At 62.2% G+C, this 20,245-nt stretch overlaps 1 long non-coding RNA gene across 1 annotated transcript; it reads left to right on the top strand.

The window, feature by feature from the left end:
* The first annotated feature begins 2,290 nt into the window (after nt 1-2,290).
* LOC117029058 (uncharacterized) lies at nt 2,291-10,638 on the top strand. The gene is made up of 3 exons (XR_004424177.1): nt 2,291-2,905; nt 9,845-9,989; nt 10,425-10,638. It is a non-coding gene; the product is annotated as an uncharacterized LOC117029058 (long non-coding RNA).
* Nucleotides 10,639-20,245: the final 9,607 nt, after the last annotated feature.

Raw genomic sequence — 20,245 nt, 5'->3', positions numbered from 1 at the left:
AGATGTGCAGACGCAAGGTCAGGGGTCAGACCTGGCCAGAATTCCATCTGTTCCCTGGCTCCTGGGAGCCCCCCACTCTAACAGGGGAGCCACGATGATGCCTCCAGGTAACACCCATGTCCAGAAGTTCCCTCCATGTTCAGCTACGAAGTCATGGTGAGACTTGTCTGGTGGTGCAGGCCCAGCCCCCAGCGAGTCAGTAGGTTCTGGGTCTGAAACCTGCCTGAGGCCTGGAAACTGGGTAAAAGGTCACCACCTTTTATTTGGACCTCCTGGTCACGCATCCTTGATTGCTTCTTCTTGGCTCCTGTCCAGTGCCGGGAACACCACGTTCTGTTAACCACAACCCTGGCACCTCAGGCCGTTGGCCCAGCTCCAGTTCTGCTGCTTTTGAGAGCTGTGTCTACCTGGCCTGACGACCAGGTGCCATCACCCCTGTCACCGTCATTTCTGCGATGGCCTCTCCCACTATCAGCAGGGCCTGCGGGAGCCTCCACCAACTTTCCCGATGATGCTGGTGTCTCTCCCAGCATGTTCCTGAGGGACTGGCCGCAGGCGTCCTCAGGGTCACCAGACCCTCCTCCACGTCTGACGTGGCTGTTCCGAGGGTCTGCCGTCTTCACCAGCATCCATGCTTCTACGGGCCTCCCAGCGCTGAGTCTTCAAAGGCTCAGCTATGCACGGGCTCCCTCTACCTGCCCTGACATGCTGCTGGGCCCTGAGGCCCCTTTGGCGGCGCAGTCCCTTCTGTCCAGTCCTGGGCCAGCACGTCCCCCCAGGACATGTCTCCACTTAATCCAGGAAGGAGGTGGGCAGGTCCCGAGGCGTAAAGCACTGTTGTCTTCAAGGCGGGGTGTGGGCCTGGTGTGGGTCCAAGGATGTGGGGTTAGCCGTCATTCCCTGCCTGCCCATTACCCCCAGCCAGTGTCTGGCTGGGACACAGCAGTCACCAGGCTGGGGGTTCACCCTCTTGGGATCTGGCTCCTCTGATCATGAAGTCATCCCGGTCTCTCCCCCAAACTGTTATCCTTTCCCAGAGCAACAGGGGACAAAAGCAGCCCCCCACAACATCATCATCCTTTTTCCCCCCGACAGCCAGACTGCTCAGCTAGTGCAGCCCCCCTCCCGACTCCCCACAGGGACAGCTGGGACGACTGGACTGCGTGGCGGGCCCTTCTGTCCTCTTTCACCGCCCAGGCTGCCCTGGCTCAGCCTGTCCGATTGATTCCCAGAGGAGTAGTGGGTCCTCAGCTGACCCCCTGGGAGCATGAAGGAGGTGACCCTTCAGAGAATCCCAGGCTGTGATGAGGGCCTGACCTTTAACCCCCAGTAGACCATGTACTGGGAAGGGGCACAGCCTGGCAAGGCAGCCTTTAGCTGAGGCCATCCCTGCAGAGGCTGAAGATGAAGTCCCAGCAGTTGGGGACAGTCACTTCCCATCCCCCCCCAGCACCAGGCACCAAATCTTGCTCCTCTTTTCACACCCCATGTCCAGTCCACCCCCCTCCCCACCTGCCATCCTGCACTGCCAGCACCTCTCCCACCCCCAGTCCAGAGCCATGCCCACCCAGGCCTGGCCACAGATCAGTGCTTGCTCATCACCCAACTCCCACCTGCCAGCCATCTCCGGGAGGGCTCCTGGGGGAGTGTGGGACTGCACCCCAGCAGCATTCAACCAAAGCCTGCCCTTCCCCCACGCCACTGGCTCCCCAGGTCCCTTGACCCAGGGCCCCCCTCTGTGGGCCACGACCTGTCTCTCTGGTTCTTCACTCCCCACCTGCCCGGACCCTGAAAGTTGGTCCTGGGGACGCCCCCTCAGCTATGCACTCAGTTCTCATAGGCTTACCCCACCAGCCTTCCAGGACCCCCACCCATCGGCATTCTGGCCCCTCCCACCCTGTTGCCCCACACACACAGCCTCTGCTCTGGGTGCTAATCGCTGACCCCCAGCCTGGGGGTCCCAGGGCCATAGACAGGCAGGCCTCTGGGTAGGGGCTCCAGCTCACCACTCTGGACAGGATGGTCATGAGAAAGGTGCAGGGGGATCAGGACCTGGCAGCGCTGACATTCTTGCTGTTATTCTTCAGCTAGCCTACTGGGCCTTGGGGTGGGGGCATGTCAGGGACCATGGGGAGGGGGTACTGGAGCCTGGGTGGGAGGGTGGGGGGGCACAGAAGGCCTGGATCCTGTGGGCAGCCTCCTGGCAGAAGGCTCCACACTGTGGTTGGGTGGGACCAGCCTTGGGCCTTTTCAGGGACAGGCTGCCATTCAGGCCATCTGCCCCCTCCCACTCCAGGGGCCCCTCAAAGCCCTCATTGTGACTGGGCTCATCCCAGACGCCAGGCTGGCTGGCTCCACACCAGTGAGGGGCAAAGGCGCAGCCTCTCCTGGTGGGGCTGCATGGAGGGAGGGGCACCCACCTTTTCAGAGACCCCCTCCTCTCAATTCCAGTGGGCTCCTTCTGATGTTTCTGGGGGGCATCACCAGACTGGGCCTGGGCAACTAGCCCTGGCTGCCCTCCCTCCTGCTTGGCCACCCTCTGCCCCTCAGCCACTAACCGGCATCCAGGGTAGGGTCTTTCTGCGCCCACCCACCCGCGGGGAGGCCGAATGGACCAGGGCGGGAAAGGTGTCTGACCACGTTCCTCACTCAGCCCGGAAGGCCCCGGGGCCTCTCATGGAGCCTGGGCAGCGCCCTCCAAGGCCTGCAGGCCACAGAGCGGGCTGCTGCCTCCGCCCCGCCCCGCCCCGCAGAGGGGCCGCCCGCCGGCCTCGGTGCCCAAACCTAGGTGCGTGGCGCGCCACCCTCGCCGACTGGGGAGGGGAGCGGGCACCTGAAAGACCGCGCCCGGCGTGGGGTCCTCTCTCGGCAGCTCAGCCCCTCCGGGAACCCCGCGGCGCGGCAGGTGCGAACGGGAGCCCCTTCCCGGGTCCCCGCTTCCCGCCCGCCCCTCCCCGGCCGCCCTCACACTCCCCACCCTGAGCCCCCTCCTCGCAGTCTCCGCCCTCGAGCGGCCAGGGTCTTCCGCCTCCATGGGCCCCCTTCCCCTCCTATCCCCCGCCCGCGCCCCCCGTCGCCGAGGGAGGGGGTTGGCCGCCGACCCCCCCTTTTCCGCCCTTGCTGAGCAGGTTTCGGCGCCGGGCGGGAGGGGGCTAAGTCCACAGGCGGGAAGCGGGGCGCGGTCTTGCCGGGAAGGGGGCGGCGCCGGAAGCGACGGCCGGACTTTCCCTGCGGGAGGGGCCGCGGGGGGAGGGGCTGCGGGGGGGCGGGGGGGCTGTCCTGAGGGTCTCGTCCGAGTTGGAGGGGCCCGGAGCCCCGCCCGCGCCCCGCCACCCCCGCGGCCTGCGCGTCCGGGCACTGGGCCGCCTCCATTCCCGGAGCAATAGTAACGTGGGGACGATGACGCTGATGGTAAAACCCGAGGTTTCCGACGTAGGCGTGGCGCGTGCGCGCTCGGCCACGACCTTCTTGGAAAGCGTTTGGCGACAGGTGGTCGCGGGCGGGATGCTCGCGCCCCTCGTGACATCATTGCGCGGGTGGGGGTGGGGGTCCCGCAGGAAACAAGGCCGCATAAGGAGGCGGTGAACAAGATGATGCAAATTCACGGGTGGGGAGCAGTGTAGGTCGTCCCCAGATCCCCTCCGCGTGGGGGTGGGCGTAGCGCCCGTGTCTCAGCCTGGGGTCTGGCATTGGGGGACTGCTTCCCTGCTAGCTGGCTGCCCTGGCTCTGCCAGGCTATGGGGCAGAGCCCTGAAAGGCCTGCCTCCACCGAGACGGCTGTGGGGCCCCAGGACTCCAGCCTGATACGCTAGCTTTCGGGTGAAAGTGCCCCAGTGTCTCTCCCTGGATAGGAGTGCGCCCCTGCAAGTCGGAGCTGGGCAGCGCCTGTCGAGGCGCCCTTTCCTCCCCGCCCCTAGGACCTCAGGCCCTGCCTCTGGGGGGCTGGGGTGGTCTGTAATGGGGCGTGGAGCAAGTCAGGTCTGGTCTCAGCAGGGCCTGAGCCCCCACAGCTCTCTCCCCTCCCCAAAGAGGCGGCCCTGCTGGCTGGGTCGCGGGACATAGCCCACCTTCCTGAAGGAGCCTGGTGGGACCAGTGACTGGGGAAGGAGGGGAGCACCCTGCTCCTGGTGGAGCTGGGGAGCAAAACCAAAACGGAGGCCTAGGGTGTTTCCCCCACTTCACCTGCCACCCTGCACCCTCACCCCAGTGAGGCCCCATCTGATCCTTTTTCCACCAGCTGGGTAGCCTTTGTAGTTTCAAAAAGCAGCCAGAGATTGTATGTCAGTCAGCCAGAGCAGGGTGACCCACCAGCCTAACCCTAACCCCCTCCACACCCATCCCTTGGTGTGGCCCAAAAGCCCAACTGACCACACCCGGTTACTGCTGGGACACCCGATTTTCCTGGCTGTCTGCAAGGTGTCAGGTCTATTTCTGGTCCCAGGCTAGAAATGGGGTGCTCCCCAAAAAGCACATGGGTTGAGGGTGAAGGCTCAAGGTCCCTCAAGACCCCACAATCCTTTTCTCATCCCTCGTCTTCCTGGGCTACCATCTAAGAACCAGGTGTGTGGGGCTGACCTCAGCACCCCTCCTCCTTCCTGGTTCCACTTACTAGCCGTGCCCCTCCCATCTCTTGCCCACTATCAGCACGTCCCTCCTTAGGGGGAACAGTGCCTGGGAAAGCGGGGTGGGGGGCACCAGCCTGGGACCCCTGGCCTGCTGCCCTAGGTGAACCACAGAGATTGCCTCAGCTGCTGACCACAGAATAGTGGCTTTTGTCTGGCTGCCTGGGTGGGGGCTGGGGTACCAGCCCCGGGTGTCTCGGGCAGAGGATGGCACCCGCCGGCACCCACAGGCATTTTGTCCATTCACCCTCCATCCTCACTATTAATAGCTCTAGGCGTCAGCGGAGCTACTATAAATAGCCCCACCGCCCCTCACACAGACGGTGCAGGCGCCTGCTGCCTGGGCACCCACAATCACCCACACACACCCGCACACTGGCCCACTCAGCTGTGCACGCTCACTGGCCCACTCAGCTGTGCACGCCCGGGCACCCAGCCCACTCCTCTCCACGGCCAGGCATGGAGGGCTGCACACACCGCTCCAGTCACCCTCTGCTGAGGCTGTCCCTGCATCCCTCACGGGTCCTCCCAGAACCGAGGCTGGCAGGGGGGTGCTGTTTCCATCCCCGTGTTGGTCCCTCCTTAAGGCCACGTGGCAAGGGGCCTGGAGCAGCATTCTGGCCCTTCCTGTGTTGGGTCTTGCCCAGCCTCCCAACCTGGGGATGAAGGCACACTTGGTCTGCAACCTCGGGCCTTTGGCACATGAGAGGCCCTCTCTGACCCGAGAGGTTCTCCGCGTGCAGCAGGCATCACAGTGTCTATATGGCTGAGCACCCAGGGGCAGCGCCTCCAACCAGTGTGGAGGGACGTCCACCTGGAAGGAAGCCCTGGCCCCTGACGCCCCATCCCAGGACACCCAGCCTCTGTGTGGACTTAGCCCTGGCTCTAGGCTCCTGGTGCTGTGGGGTTGGGCCCTGAGGGTCACGGGGCTCTGCCAAGCCCCAGGGGACACGTGCTCAGCACAGCCGCACCCACCCTGACTCTGGCTCCAGTGGACCCCAAGGTTGGTCTGGCCTCCCACCTGTCCCATGGGGCAGGCACCATTGAATTTCTGCCCCCTGCTGCTTGCCCTGGGGGCCTTATCCCAGGTGGCCAAGCTGTGACCCCCATTCCCAGGAGAACCTCCCCTGTAGGACCCCATGGCTGGTGGTGCCCAGGGCCAGGATGGGGGCTTGGGGACAGCTGTTATTGTGCCAAGAGGAGAAAGGAAAACAACCCTGTTTACGGAAAAGGCGCGTCCGCTGCTGCTGGCCAGCAGCCGTCCTGGGGGGGACAGAGGCCCTTTGTTGGGAAAACAGGAAGCGAGGATTTCCAGGACCCAGCGGGCCACCCGCCGGCCACTCGCCCCAGCTTCCGCCAATTCTCAGAAGCTTCTGCCGGCCACCAGCTGCCTGTCTGTGCATCCACTTGTCATATGTCCCTCTGACCATGAGGCCCAGGTTTCCGGCTTTGGGGCAAAGCTGCTGTCAGTACTAAACCCCACAGTGGGGGGGGTGTCAACTGGGGGTTGCTCTCTCCGCGCGGAGCCCCCTGGTCACATAGGGACAAATACCCGAGAAGCACCTGCTGGCTGTTCGGCTTCAGGTAGAAATGGGAGCTCAGCAGGCCCTCTGAGCTTTGCCGCCCTGAGGCCACAATCTCACTCGGAAACCCATGGAAAGACCAGCCCCATGCTGCGGCCTAATACAGCCCAGAAATACGCGGGTAGGTGGGGGCTCTGGTAGGTCACAATAACCAGGGTACCCCTGAGGGCAGCCTCGGACCCAAGACCCGAAGAGCACAGAGAAGGGCAGTGCCAGGCAGGTGAGGAAAGGGGTGTGGGAGGCGCTGGGCTCAGCAGGGAGGCCCAAGGGTCTAAGCTCTCCTCCTCCCCCCCCCTGCCTCCCCCCCCCCCCCCGCCCTGCCTGAGGAACAGTAGGGTCTTGGGGTCAGGGCTCACCGTGGCACCACAGGCCACACCAACATCCAGCTCATGCCTCATACGCTGCTCTCTGGCTGAACTGCTGCAGCGTGGGCACGCATGCACGTGTGTGTGCTCTCATGCACACACCTGTGCAGCCACACACGCGTAGCACAAACACGGACCCAGCATCGGTCATCAGCGCAGTCACTCTGTCTGTCCCCATGTGCAGGACACAGCAGCTGTGTCCCCACCCCTCCCTTCACTCCCAATCCACATCTGGGGGTTGCGGAGGGGGCCCCTTTGGCTCGCCCCCTGCTTCGGGCACTGGCTGGAGCTGGCCTGCTTGGGTCACCCTGCCTCGTGCAGCTGGGAAGTGCCACAGGGTGCCTGGCGCTGGGCGGACAGAGCTGGGCCAGCACTGTGTCAGGGTGACGGTCCCCGCCCCCTGCCCGGGACCTCCCTGATTCTGAGTGGCCTCCACCTGCTGGTGCCCTGTTGGGCTCCCATGGGTCAGAATCGGTTCCCCTGTGACCTCTGTCCTTTGGGGTGTGTGTGGGGTGGGCACAGGATGGCTTAGGAAGGGTGTCCAGGGGTAGTGAGGGAGAAAGCAAGTCAGGTGCGCAGGAGGCTGGCTGGCCCTGGGATCCTGGTTCCTGGCAGGTGCCTTTCTCCTCTGTGGAATCCGGCCACCACCCCTCTGCTCACCTGTCCTCCCTCCCCGAACGCCTGGCTGGGTCACTGGGGCTGGGCGAAATTTGATTCTGTCTGGGGCAGGGGGAGGGCCAGGGCCTCTACCAGCTGGGCTCTGTCCAGCCCCAGACTGCTGCCCCCCGCCCCTGCCACGTCCTCAGCTTCCCCATGCTGGTTGTGGGCCAGTGTCTGGACTCCCATCCAAGCTGTCATGGGCTTTTATATCGTTCTTTCTTTAATTCAACCAAGGAAAGGAGAAGGGCACTGAGCTGGTTCATGCCAGCATGTAGGGGGACTGAGGCCTGAGAGTGACCCTCCCAAGTTCACGGGCGGCTGGACACCAGCAACTTCCACGGCCCGCCACCCAAGTCTGTACCATCATGAATAGCCCTGGGATACAGAAGACAGGTGCCCTCACCTGACCTCCCTCTGCTGCCCATCTTGGTCCCTGGGAGGCCTGGCAGAGGTGAGGGAGGGGCCACATGGATATGGGACACTGGGTGGAGGCAAGGGATGGCAGGCCCCCCGGTGGCACTGGCCTGCCGTGTAGGAGGCAGGATGTCAGGAACAGAGCTTGTGAGAGGTGACGTTGGAAAGTAAATGGGGGCTGGTCGTTAGGGTGTGGCTCTGGCCCGGTGGGTGGGAGTCTGCTGGGCCCTGCGCAGAGGGGCCGTGATCTGACGGAGGCTAAGGCGCTCTCTCTGCTACACAGCAAGAGAATGAATGTGTGAAAGAATGTATGAGTGAATGAATGAATGTATGAGTGAATGAATGAGTGAATGAACGAATGAGTGAACAAGCAGTGAGTTGGCTGCCCAGGCCCGTGTCTGCTCACTGCTGAGCTGGACATTCCCGCCCCAGCAAACCTGCCTGTGGGAAAAGAGACATGGCCCCAGTGCTGTGCATGGAACTTCTCGAAGCCACAGGCAGCGCAGGGAGTCTGGGTGGTGAGGACGCCTGCCTCCTGCTTGCTGAGGACACAAAGCTGCAGCTGTTCCCACCGGTGGCCCATGCTGGCAGCCATCTTACTCCAGTCCTGCCCAGGACAGCTGGGCCAGGCCGGGCTCCAAGGGGTCCAGGGCAGCCCCCTGGGGACTTCTCTGCCCTGCACCATGGGGTGAGCAGTGTACGGGCCCGTGGTCACCCACCAGACCCTCCCCACATCTGGGCTGGCTGTTGCAGCGGGAGGAGAGGCAGGAGGGGGCAGCCCCTGCATGGGGGCCAGGCTTCTGCTGCCCACCCAGCTGCAAGCCAAGGGGGGCTCAGGGACACTCATGCCTGGAGGGGTGCAGGGTGGGAAGGGCCTTCGAACAGCCTCAGGGGCTTTGAACACTTCGCCTGAAAATTGCTTTCCCTAAACATCACCTTTGGTGGGGCGGCCGGACGGCTTAGTTGGTTAGAGCGCGAGCTGTGAACAACAATGTTGCTGGTTACGTTGCTGGTTCGTTTCCCGCGTAGGCCAGTGAGCTGTGCCGACCACAACTACATTGGACAATGAGCTGCAGCTGAGCTTCCGGAGGGGCAGCTGGATGGCTCAGTGGGTTAGAGTGCGAGCTCTCGACAAGGTTGCTGGTTCCATCCATGGGAGGGTGGGCTGCGCCCCCTGCAACTAAAGATTGAAAACGGTGACTGGACTTGGAGCTGAGCTGCGCCCTCCACAACTAGACTGAAGGACAATGACTTGGAGCTGATGGGCCCTGGAGAAACACACTGTTCCTCAATATTCCCCCCCAAAAAAAAACATTAAAAAAAAAAATCACTCTTGGCTACTTGCCCCTGAGTCCCCACACGAGATCCCACACCCAGAACAAAGCTGAAGCAACAACCACCATGGGGGCTGGCAAGTGGGTGGGGGACGTGTGGCTAGAGGGGCACATGGTCCTCTGTCACCTGACTCTCCAGGACCTCCCTGCCTATGACCCTTGGGCCGCGGCCAGGTCTTGAGGAAGGAACCATAGGCGTGTCAAAAAGAGAGGGTTTGCTCCATTAATGAGGGTCCCTGCCCTTGGGGTGCCCCGGCTGGTGACTCCTCCCTGGCTCAAGCCCTGAGTGCGTGGCCTGGGAGGTCACATCCCTTCACGGCCACACCGGGGTGTGTGAAAGCAGCCCTACCTCCTGCCAGTCAGGGCTGCCCACGCCTCACAAGATGGCCACTTGGCTGTCCTGCTGCTCCTGGCCAGCTTGGCTTATGTTCCTTGCTGTGTCCTTGGGACAGACTGGCTTCCCTGGGCCCCAGGAGCTCCAACCTGCAGAGCCCAGAGCTGTGGGGCCAGGAGCACTCCCACCCAGGTCCCGCTGTGGGTGGCAGGGCTGTCCACCGAAGTGAGGGCCACACTGTGACCTTCCTGCCATGACGCCTGTTGAGCTGCCCTAGCCACACGACTTGGTGGCTCCTTCTCTGAGTCTGTGGCCATCTACGCACTATCAGGACCTCTTGGCTCTGCAGGGTGAATCAAATGGGGCTCAGACAGGGACCACCACGGGCATCCAGCAGAGCTGTAAGGGCGGCACCCATCTCTGCCACATCAGCACCCAGGCTGTGGCACTCTGTTTACTGTCTTGGCTGGGGCGGGGGGAAGTTCTGGAAGTTTCCACTGCTCTTCCCACCATGGTAGCTCTTTCCTCCTAGGCTGAGAATCCATCAACCTGATTATACATTCAGGAGCTGGGGTGACGACCACTGTGGTCCGTGGACTGCCTTAACCAGGAACCCCCTTATTGCCTGACCCCACGTGCCCCAGCTCAATGTCCATGATGCTGCTTCAGGTTTCCAGGTACTGGTGCCAACACAGACCCTGGTCCTCTCCCCAGGGAGCAGTGCTGGAGTGAGGGCATGGGCCCTGCAGAAGGGCCAGGGGTCGTCAAGTGTGAAAAGACGTGCGGCTGTGCCGTCCTCCCACTGGCACTGGCTGCCTCTTCGGTTGGTGGGCTGGGCAGAGAGCTGCCAGGGGCCTCAGCTGGAGGCCCCTGGGAGGGCTGGGTGCAGAGCTGTGGCAGGACAGGCCTGAGGTCATCCCAGTCCTCTGGCTGCCCTGCCATGGGTGGAAGAGGAGAGGGCAGCAAGAAGGGACATTGGGGTCACCTAGGTGAGACAGGGCAGTGACAAGGAGCAGGGTGGGCTCTGGATCCCCACCTCCTGGTTTCATGCCCTGTGCTACCCCCTCCCCAGCAGCACAGAACTGCAAGGTGACTTTGTAAGTTTCTGACAGAAGCGGCCTCATGGAGAGGCCCACAAGGTTCGGAGCTGATGGAAGTCCCCGCCAGTGGGGACTGGAAGCCACCACACCCCCCGGAGGGAATGCAGAAGTGAGCCTGACTTGGTCGAACCTTCCGCTGAGACTGCAGCCCACTCAGCACTTTGAAGCAGAGGAGGCAGCTCAGCCACGCGTGGATCCCAGGCCCACTGAAACCAGGGAATAATAAACTGATGTTTTAAGCCACTAAAGTGGGTGGTGTGGGGTGATCTGTCACACAGCAAGAGATCGCGCAGTGTTAAAGGTGGAGCGGGCTGTGGGCCATGTGAGAAGGAGTCAAGGTGGACGCCAGCGCGTCCGGGAAGGACCTGCAGCAACAGGACAGGCCCTCATGGAGCTACAACACGGATGGACCTGGAGGCCGTCACGCTCAGTGAGGTAAGCCAGTCACAGAAGGACTAACATTGGGTGAGTCCCCTTAGTGAGGTCCCTGGAGTTGTCAGAGTCACAGAGACAGAGAATATACGGTGATACCAGGGGCTAGGGGAGGAGGAGCAGCATGAGCGTTTAAGGGCGACATTTTCAGTTTGGGAAGATGGAAAGTTCTGGAGACAATGGTAGTGATGGTTGCAACAACATGAGTACACTTAATGTCACTGAACTGTAAAATGGCAAATCTTATGTTACGTATATTGTACTACAGTGAAACATAAACAGCGGAGTCCATTTGGAGCAGCGTTTCCGTTCTGGCAAGAACAGAACACACGTGCCCTGGTGAGCTGCAAATACACTCCTGCGATTCTGGTGCCTGCAACGAGCTCACTGCTCTCTCTCGTGTTTGCGTTTAAAACTCGCCTTGCTCAGTGTGGAGGCAAACGGCGACATTCGTGATAACGATTTGAAATTTAATGTTTCCTTACTTAGAGCGACATTAAAGAAACAAATGGCACCACAGGAAAGAGGAACAGCTTTGTACTTTAGTTCCTTCAATGTCACTTCTTCCAGCTTGTTGAGCAAGGGGCCCTGCGTTGATCACGTGGCCGGTGGGCAGATCCAGGCAAACCTCCCCCTTCTCACACGTGCTTCTCGGCCAACATACACACAGGTGGTAAATATAGGGACAGTTAGGGACAGCTACCGCACTGCCCTGCAGGAGCTGGCCGGAGGGCTGAAGCCTGGCAAGCCCTGCTCGGTGGCCTGGGGCAGGCACACGCTGTTTGTGTCATTACTGTTGAAACTGCACACTATGTGTTCTTTGCTGAGTGTACGTTGCATTTAATGATTTAAATATTACAATATGTGTATTTTTTTTTTAAAGATTTTATTGGGGAAGGGGAACAGGACTTTATTGGGGAACAGTGTGTACTTCCAGGCCTGTTTTCCAAGTCAAGTTGTTGTCCTTTCAGTCTTAGTTGTGGAGGGTGCAGCTCAGCTCCAGGTCCAGTTGCCGTTGCTAGTTGCAGGGGGCACTGCCCACCATCCCTTGCGGGAGTTGAACCGGCAACCTTGTGGTTGAGAGCCCACTGGCCCATGTGGGAATCGAACCGGCAGCCTTCGGAGTTAAGAGCATGGAGCTCTAGCTGCCTGAGCCACCAATATGCGTATTTTTTAAAAAGTCATTTCCTGGGCATATGTCGCCGCCACCTTCCGAGGCCCCCAGTCCCAGGCTTGGGAACTCAAAGGTGCCCTGGGGCCATGGGAGGAGACCAGTGGGTCTTGGGGGGAGGGGCATTCTGCATTTCTAACAGCCTCTGGGACCCCAGCTCAGGTCCACATGAGCCCCTCCTGGCCCATGTGAATTGAGCTGCCTGAGACGTGGGAGGTGCAGGGGCGTAGTCTTGAGCAGAAAAGGTGTGCACTGTCACTAATGCCTCTTTAGATTGACTGCCTGTTGAAATAATATCTTGGAGATTTCAGATTAAATAAGATCATTTTATTTCTTTATTTATTTTACCCCCTTCTTATACCTCCCCCCCGCTCCTCCAGTTCAAGCCACTGTTTCTCAGTCTAGTTGTGTAGGACACAACTCCCTGGCCCCTGCTGGTATTATGAGTCTTGCGTTCCCCGCCCCGGCTGAAGCAGTTGGTCACTGGTTGTCAGTCAGCCAATCAGTCGGCCGACCGACAACCACTCACAACAGCTCACGGCAGCTCTCACTAGCTGCCGGCCACTCACGGTGGCCACCGGCCGCTCCTGGCAGCCCACGGTAGCACACAGCAGCTCACGTTGACCTCTGGCTGCTCACGGCAGCCCAGCTCCAGAGAAAGCTGTTCACAATCTTAGCTGTAGAAGGCGCAGCTCACTGGCCAAGGTGGGAATCGAACCAGCGACCTCGGCATTAGGAGCACGGCGCTCCAACCACCTGAGCCACCGGCCCGGCCAAAGATCAGTTATTAAAATTAGTTTCACCTGTTTCTAGGTAGTGGGCTCCTCTCCACCACCATACCAAATCACAATCAGATCTTTTCCTGTGCCTGCCAGAGAGCGAGGGCTGGCAGGAAGGTGGGCCCTCGTGTCCAGCACACCCTCCCAGAGCACAGCAAGGCCGCCTCCTCCCCACGGGTCCACCTGCCCCATCTGACCATGACCCAGCAGCCAGAGTCCCTCCTGGTTCTGTCCAATCCAGGCTCACCTTTTCCTGCCTCACCAGACCCCCCAGTCAGACAGTTGTTCCCTCACGCTTGGCCCCGCCAGCTCCTGCCACCCCACACACCCATGCTCTCCCCAGCTACGCTCCTGTACCCAACCTGGCTAGGTCTGGCCACCTTGGGCCCATCTCAGAAGCTGGGGACAGAATCTGGGGGAGGCTCCAGGTGTCTGCTCAGAATCCCCCACCCGCTCCACAGCCCGCCGGGCCTCAGGATGGGGCAGGTGGCCCTGTGAGGACAGGGCAGGCCTGGTCCAGACAGACAGACAGAAGGCAGGAAGAGACTTCCTGTCTCCTCGGCCCGCAGAGCCATCACTAGGGCACAGGGACATGGGGGTGCTGTGCAGGGAGGTCCTGTGACAGAGGAGGAAATGCTCTGAGGTCCTGGCTGTGTGGCCCCAAGGGGCTCTCCTGTGAACAGCTGGGGGCACAGGCCTGAGGGGCACCGGTGTGAGACGGGCATACTTGCCAAGACAGCCAAGCTCGGGGTAGCTGCCCAGGCTCATGCAGTTGGGGTACGGGGCGTCTCTGCACAGCGTGGTCAGGCCTGCATGCCAGCAGGAGGCAGACACACACACACACACACACACACACACACACACACACACACACACACACAGAAAGGCATGAGCTTGCAGACAGGCAGCTTCCTGACCACCAGCCTTCCAGAGAACCATTTGTCATGCAAATGACCCATCCAGGGGGCTCTGCCAGCCTCCAGAGGAGTTTCCAGAGCTATCATCTGTCCAAGGTGGGGCCTGGGCTGAAGGGTGGTACCCTGCGGGGCTCTGCTGGGTCATGCAGCCACCTCCCCACAATGGGGGGCAGCTGAGAGATTCCCCCATCTGCAGAGGGACCCCAGCTGCAGACCCAGACTGGCCTGGGACTTGACCCCAGCTGCAGACTCAATGCCCAGTGCCACCCCCAGAAGCCACGGGGTAGCCATGGGTGTGGCATGTATCCCTGCTGGGTGTGGGCAGGGAGGGCCAGACCTCTTTCCCAAGCTGCCTCCAGTGTTGTGAGCCAAGAGGGAAGTTGCTCAGCCCTGCGCCCAGCCCACCAGGGCGGGACACAGCCCACCAGCCCTCGCGCTAAGCTGGCCAGGCCGTCTCCCCACAGGACATGTCTGCTTCCCATCTGGAGCGCAGACCAAGGATCCAAGAGAGCCAGTGCCGCGTAGGCTGGGCCTCAGGCTGGGCTCTTCGGCCTCTGGGTCCAGTCACCACGTGGGGCCAGGATGGCCAGCCCTGGGACACTGAGTTACAGAGCACATGGCCCTCCTCTGAGAGAGGCTCCTGCCAGGACCAGGGGACCTCGGGGAAGCCTGGCCTGGGGGAACAGCCAGAGTGGGGGCGGGAGCCCAGCAGGGTGAACGATGTGGACCCCGGGCCACAGGCAGGGACCACTCTGCCCTGGCCCTGTGGCCGCCCTCCCTACTGGCCCAGTGCCAAGTCCTGCCCGTCCCAGGACACGGTGTGCACAGGGCGTGTGTTTGCTCATGGCGCCTGGCCTGGCCACGGGACAAGGGCTCACTGTGTCCCCAGGGGCCCCCGCCCCTTGACCCCGGGCCATACCACCTCCACCACAATCCCCACTGCTCAGTGCCCACCTCCACACCCCACACTCCTGCTTCCCTACTCCCAGGCTCACACCCTGCTCTCTCCGACCACCTTGCCTCCTGCCCTCACCCCCGACCGGCACTACCCATAGCCACTCCACCACACTCTCTGGCCCACGTCCCCCACTGCCTGCACCCCTGATGCCCCGTGCCCCGACTGCCCTCTGAGCCCAGGTTCCCTAGGGCTGGGACCCTCCCCACTAAGCACCCCAGGCAGGGCAAGAGGGGTCTGGAGAGCAGAGCCCCTTGCTCTGCAGGGGATGGGGGTCCCATCAGAGGAGGCCTGGGAAGGGGCCCCGAATTGTCTGGGTGGTCTGAGTGTCCTGGGGGCAGGTGAAGGCCCTAGGCATGGGCTGTGCCCAGCACTGGGGCACTCTCTTCAGTGGGCCACGTGGGCCACACTGCTGCCCAGTGGAGGTGGTGGCCCAGCTGAGATGGCCTGGGGATGAAGCCTGTGGGAGAGGCCGGGGACAGGCTGTGAGAGCTGTAACTGGCCGGTGTCCAGGCTGCTGGGCTTTCCAGTGGAGAGCTGGGCTGCGGCCAGGGAGGGCATGTGCACCCTTCCAGGACACCGACTGGTCAAGCAGTACATGGCCCACCGGGCAGGGCGCACGGCTCCACACGGGTCCACACGGGCCCTTCCAGATCCTGACTCAGCACCCACACTCAGGGCCCTCAGACACCTCACACTCGCCTTCCTCGGACACACCCAAACGGCGGAGCAAGGGGTCAAAGGAGGCTGGGACGGCCACTGGCTCCAGTGACATGCCGGGCAGGTGTCATCGGCCAAGGGACCTAGGGGGCAGGGTGGGACATGGGGGCTGGGCTGGGCTGTGTTTTTGATGAATACGTCATCTGACCAGCTCACTCAGTAGCTGAGGAATGGCCTACAGTAGCTTGTGGCCATGGCCAGAGCTGCGGGCCAAGGGTGAGCACTGTACCCGGCTAGCAGGCCCCGCACGGGGGCAGGGAGGTGGCTGCTGCACGTGGGCGTCTCCACAGCCTCTTCCTGCTCCTCACTCCCACCAGCTGTGAGGCTTCTCTGTGGCCGCCCTTGCAAGGGCCCCAGGTGGGCAGTGCTGCGCAGCTCACGTGGGGAAACTGAGGCTGGACTCTGGGGGTGCGGCCCTACACTGGCCAAGAGCTGACCAAGTAGAACTGGTTTGACCAGGTGCATGTGTGTCTGCACGTGTGCATGTGTACATGTGTGTGTGCATGTGCTCACGTGCGCATGTGTGTGTGTGTGTGCGCGTGCTCACATGTGCATGTGGACTGGGCCCTTGCCAGGAGTCAGGTGAAGCAGAGGGGACAGCCTGTGAGTGGGTAGGGCCCTGGGGCACCTGCCCAGCTGGGGGTGGCAGAGCAGGGCCCAGTGGGGGAGCCTTGGAGGCTGGGTGGCTGGGTGGAGGGCTGGGCAGACACATGAGCTGCTGGCTCCTCTTCCCAGGTCAGACACACAGAGGTGGGGACATGGGAGCCCAAATTTCACCTGGGGCCCAGACCCAGCTCCGTGGTCCTGCCTCTTGCCCTACCCACCCCGCCCTCGTCCCAAGGGCAGCCTGGCCAGTGCCCTCTAGCCCTTGAGGTCACCAAGGCTGGGCCCATCTTGGGTGCTGCTCTGATGGGCGGCCCTGCTTCAGCTCCCCGGGGCCACAGTGGCCGGGACGGTGACCACACACTGAAAGACTCACCATCCAGACAGGCAGCTGCCTCGCCTGTGTTGGGGGCCCCAGGATCTTGGCAGGCGGGACCACAGGATGACAGACACCCCCCCCCAACAGCTGCTCAGCCCAGCCCTGCCCCCAGCGTGGGCCCCTTCCCACCTACACCACCTGTCGCAGCAGGTCCCACCTCTTCTGAGACTCAGTTTCTAGGCACTCTTGGCCTGGCCTATGCAGTGCCTCTACTCCAGCCTCCCTCCCCCCGCCCTTGACCCCAAATCCTCCCCATGAAAGACACCCCAACCTCCATCCTGATGCTGCCTGACAGGAAAAATGCCTGTGGGGACGCCCCCGCCCCTCCTGTCTTGGGCTCTGGCCACCCCACCCCACAGTCCCTGTCCTGGGAACCCCAGCCTCGGTTTTCTAGCCTGTGAGCTGGGCAGTGCTGCCCAACCTGAGCTGGCAGCTGGAGCCTGGGGGGCACTTTGCATTCCCAAGCCTCAGTTTGCCTCAGTTTCCCCATCTGTAAATGCGGTTCAGGAGGATGACGGCTTGCCCCACCTCTGTCCTCAGAGCCACATGGAAGCGGGGCAGTGAGTGGGTCCTGGGTGTGGGGGCAGGCTGCTCCCCGACACGTCAGCCACAGCATCAGAGGGTCACAGTCGCTGCATGCAACCCAGGATCTGGAAGCACACCCGCAGTCCTCACCTACTTCCTGCAGCTGCCCCTGGGCCAGCTCAGTCCATCGCATGCCCCAGTGCTGGCCCGGCCAGCCTGACCCAGCCAGGACGCTGGACCTTTGGAAGAGGTGGTGCCGAGGCCCAGCCTGAGGAGCACAGGGACTGGCATGTGTGAACACCTGGAAAGGAAGCGCTGGCAGAGGGGCTCCAGCACTGGGATGGGTGGGAGAGGCAGGAACAGGCCACACTGGACTCCCAGGCCCTGCCCAGCATGCACAGGCTCCCCTGTGCCCCCACAAGTCCTAGGGGCAGACAGTGCTCCCCAAGTACCCGCTTTGCAGCTGAGAGAGCTGAGGCCCAGCAGCTCTGCCTTTCCTCCACAGGCAGGAGGGAGCCCGGATACGCTTCGAGCTGCAAACTGGTGTGTTCAGAGCAGGCTCCTGGCCTGCATCGGAGGGAGGGTGCACATGGTCCCTGGGGGCGTCAGGAGTGGCAGGGCCTGGGGCCCAGGTTGGTCCAGGCGGGCAGGATGGAGACCAGGATCAGTGCAATGGGGGGTGGAGGAGTTACCCAGTGAGCTCTGCTCTACTGCTGTCCCTGGGGCCACCACAGCCCCAGGTCCCCAGGCAGCTGGCTCACCTGCCTATGCAGGAGGGACTCCAGGGCTGGGTCGAAACCCCGCAGTGGCGTCCCAGAAACCGCAAGTCAGCAACTGCCCTCTGTGGGCATGCCCAGACAGGGTATGGCAGAGACAGAGATGGCGGGTCGGGGCGCAGAGGGCCCGTGCGGGGTACCGCCTGGGGTCCTGGGGAGAGAGACTGGGTTCCCAAGGTGGTCCCCTCGCTGGGGGACAGGAGGGAGCCAGGCTGGCAGAGGTCCACAGGTAGAGGAAGAACAGAGGCTGGAGTCCCCCTGGCGCAGCCCTGCCCACCGTGTCAGACCCCCCACCAGCAGTGCTGGAGCGTGATCCCAGAACCCACTTCACAGATACCGTGTTTCCCCAAAAATAAGACCTAGTCGGACAATCAGCTCTAATGAGTCTTTTGGAGCAAAAGTTAATATAAGACGCAGTCTTAGATTATAGTAATAGTAAAATATAGTATAGTAAAATAAAACCGGGTCTTATATTAATTTTTGCTCCAAAAGATGCATTAGAGCTGACAGTCCAGCTAGGTCTTATTTTCAGGGAAACACGACAGGAAGATGGCTCAGCGTGGAGCCTGGGGGCCCAGACACTGAAGGGTCAGGCGCTGCTATGCTGCTGACCCAGGAGACACAGGGCTGTCTGAGCCCAGACATCCCATCACAGCTCACCCTGGGTCCCTGTCCTGAGCCCAGCCAGGCCCCCAAGAAGAGGCAGAGGGGTCTGGCCCAGGTTTGGCCCAGCAACTGTGCACCCCAACCCAGGCCCCAGGCGGGAGCCCTCTCTGAGCCATGAGGAACTGCTCACCCGGGAACCAGGGCCCAGTTGACAGGTGGCGACCTGGTTCTATGCCCAGGGCCCAGCCCAGCAGGACCCCAACGTGGGGTGGGGGGAAGGAGCCAGGCCCACCCTGGGCAGCGGGAAGCAGCAGGGGGTCTGGGTAGCAAAGGGGCTGGTAGCTCAATGGAGATTTCTTGGTGCTGGGAAGTCCTAGCCAGAGAGTGAGCCGCAGAGTTCTTCCCGCTCTTCCCATTTCTCTGCAGTGACTCAGGCTGTGCCTGCAGTACCACCATCCACAATCGTCCTGTCCTGTGGTGCCAGGAATGTGCCTGACCCTGAGGGTGGGGTTTGGAGGGGCCGGGCGTGCCCCGCCCCCACCTCCCTTCCCCTCAGGTGTGGCCCTGCCGCTGTGCTGCTCGGCCCACACCCTCCACTGCTGTCCCCTGCCCCAGTCACCCATCCTTGGTTCTCAGTCCCTTCTGCGGGCCATGCCCACCTCCACACCCAGCCTGGCGTCCTCCCAGCTCCTCGTGGGGAGTTTGGCCCCAGCTGCCTAGAGAGGATCTGGCCCTGCATCCTGGCGTGGGTACTTGTGCCTGCCCCCAACCCAGCTGTGACTCAGTTGTCTGATGTGGGTGTGGGTGGGGAAGGGCCTGGGCGCCCCATCTGGATGGTGGACAGGATGGCCAGACCCTGTCTTTCCAGTCCCTGGCCACACCCAGGTGCAGCCTGCTGTCTCCTTCCTCCAGAGGGGGTGGGAAAGCTCCACTCCTGCACCGGGGGGAGCGGGACCATGCTGCCAGCCAGGAGGCCACCCTGCCCTGACTCTCTGGTCTCACCTGGCTGGGAGGAGAGGGAAGGCGTTACCAGAGAGCAGCACCTGCAGCGAGGGGTGGTGGCACAAGTGTGCCTGCCAGGGTACCCGCTGTGTGCGTCTGCACACCACCTGCCCAGTCCTCACGAGCCAGCTGGCTGCCTGTGCCCACACCTGAGTGAACAGGTGAACATACAGGTGTGCTACTGCCTGGGCCCTGACCGAGCCGACCAGCCACTGGGGAACTCGGGATGTCCTCCAGGCCAGATCAGGCCCCTCCCAGCTCCTGGCACCTGGAGCACCCATGCTGCTACTCCTCCTACAGGGAGCCCTCAGCATCACAGTTCTGCCTAGTGCCACCCAGAGCCAAGCATGGGGCACTTAGGATGAGCTGGGCAAGATTTGGGGGCGTCACTTCACCAGAGGCCCACTCAGCTCCTGGGCTAGCCTGGGCCCCCCCTCCCCCCGCCACCCCACCCCCACACCCCTCCCACTATTACTTCCCAGGAATAGGGAAGTGGCCCTGAGGTTGGAAACCAGCCTGACCACTTCTTCTGAACAGATGCTCTGCCCAGGCCACCTCACACCCTGGGGTCAAGACGCCTGAGGGGAACTGGGCAGAGATAGGACAGGGCAGGGCGCCTTCTCCAGGCCTCAGGGGGCCCTCTGGTTCCCCAGTCCCTGTTGGAGCCTAGATTCAGAGAGCTGGCCCAGATCTCCAGCAGCCCAGAACCCCTCCCCCTTCGGGTGCTCTCAGTCCCACCCAAACCCCCTATACCCAGAACAACAGAATGAGGCAGGAAAGGCTTCCAGCCCTGGGTGCGGTCTGGGTCACCAGCCTCCTGCCTTCGTCCCCACAGGTCTGGCCAGCAGTCCCTGAATACGGACATGCCCCAGTGGTGCTGCTTCCTGGGCAGGGGTCCCTGCTACATCCTGGGATCTGTGTGCCCCGGTTGGTGCTGGGGACCCTTTTAGGAGCAAAAGCTGCAGCGA

This window comes from Rhinolophus ferrumequinum, chromosome 10, assembly GCF_004115265.2.
Source record: "Rhinolophus ferrumequinum isolate MPI-CBG mRhiFer1 chromosome 10, mRhiFer1_v1.p, whole genome shotgun sequence".
Taxonomy (NCBI): domain Eukaryota; kingdom Metazoa; phylum Chordata; class Mammalia; order Chiroptera; family Rhinolophidae; genus Rhinolophus; species Rhinolophus ferrumequinum.
Note: the sequence above shows the minus strand (reverse complement) of the source record. Positions and strands in the feature narration are given on the sequence as shown.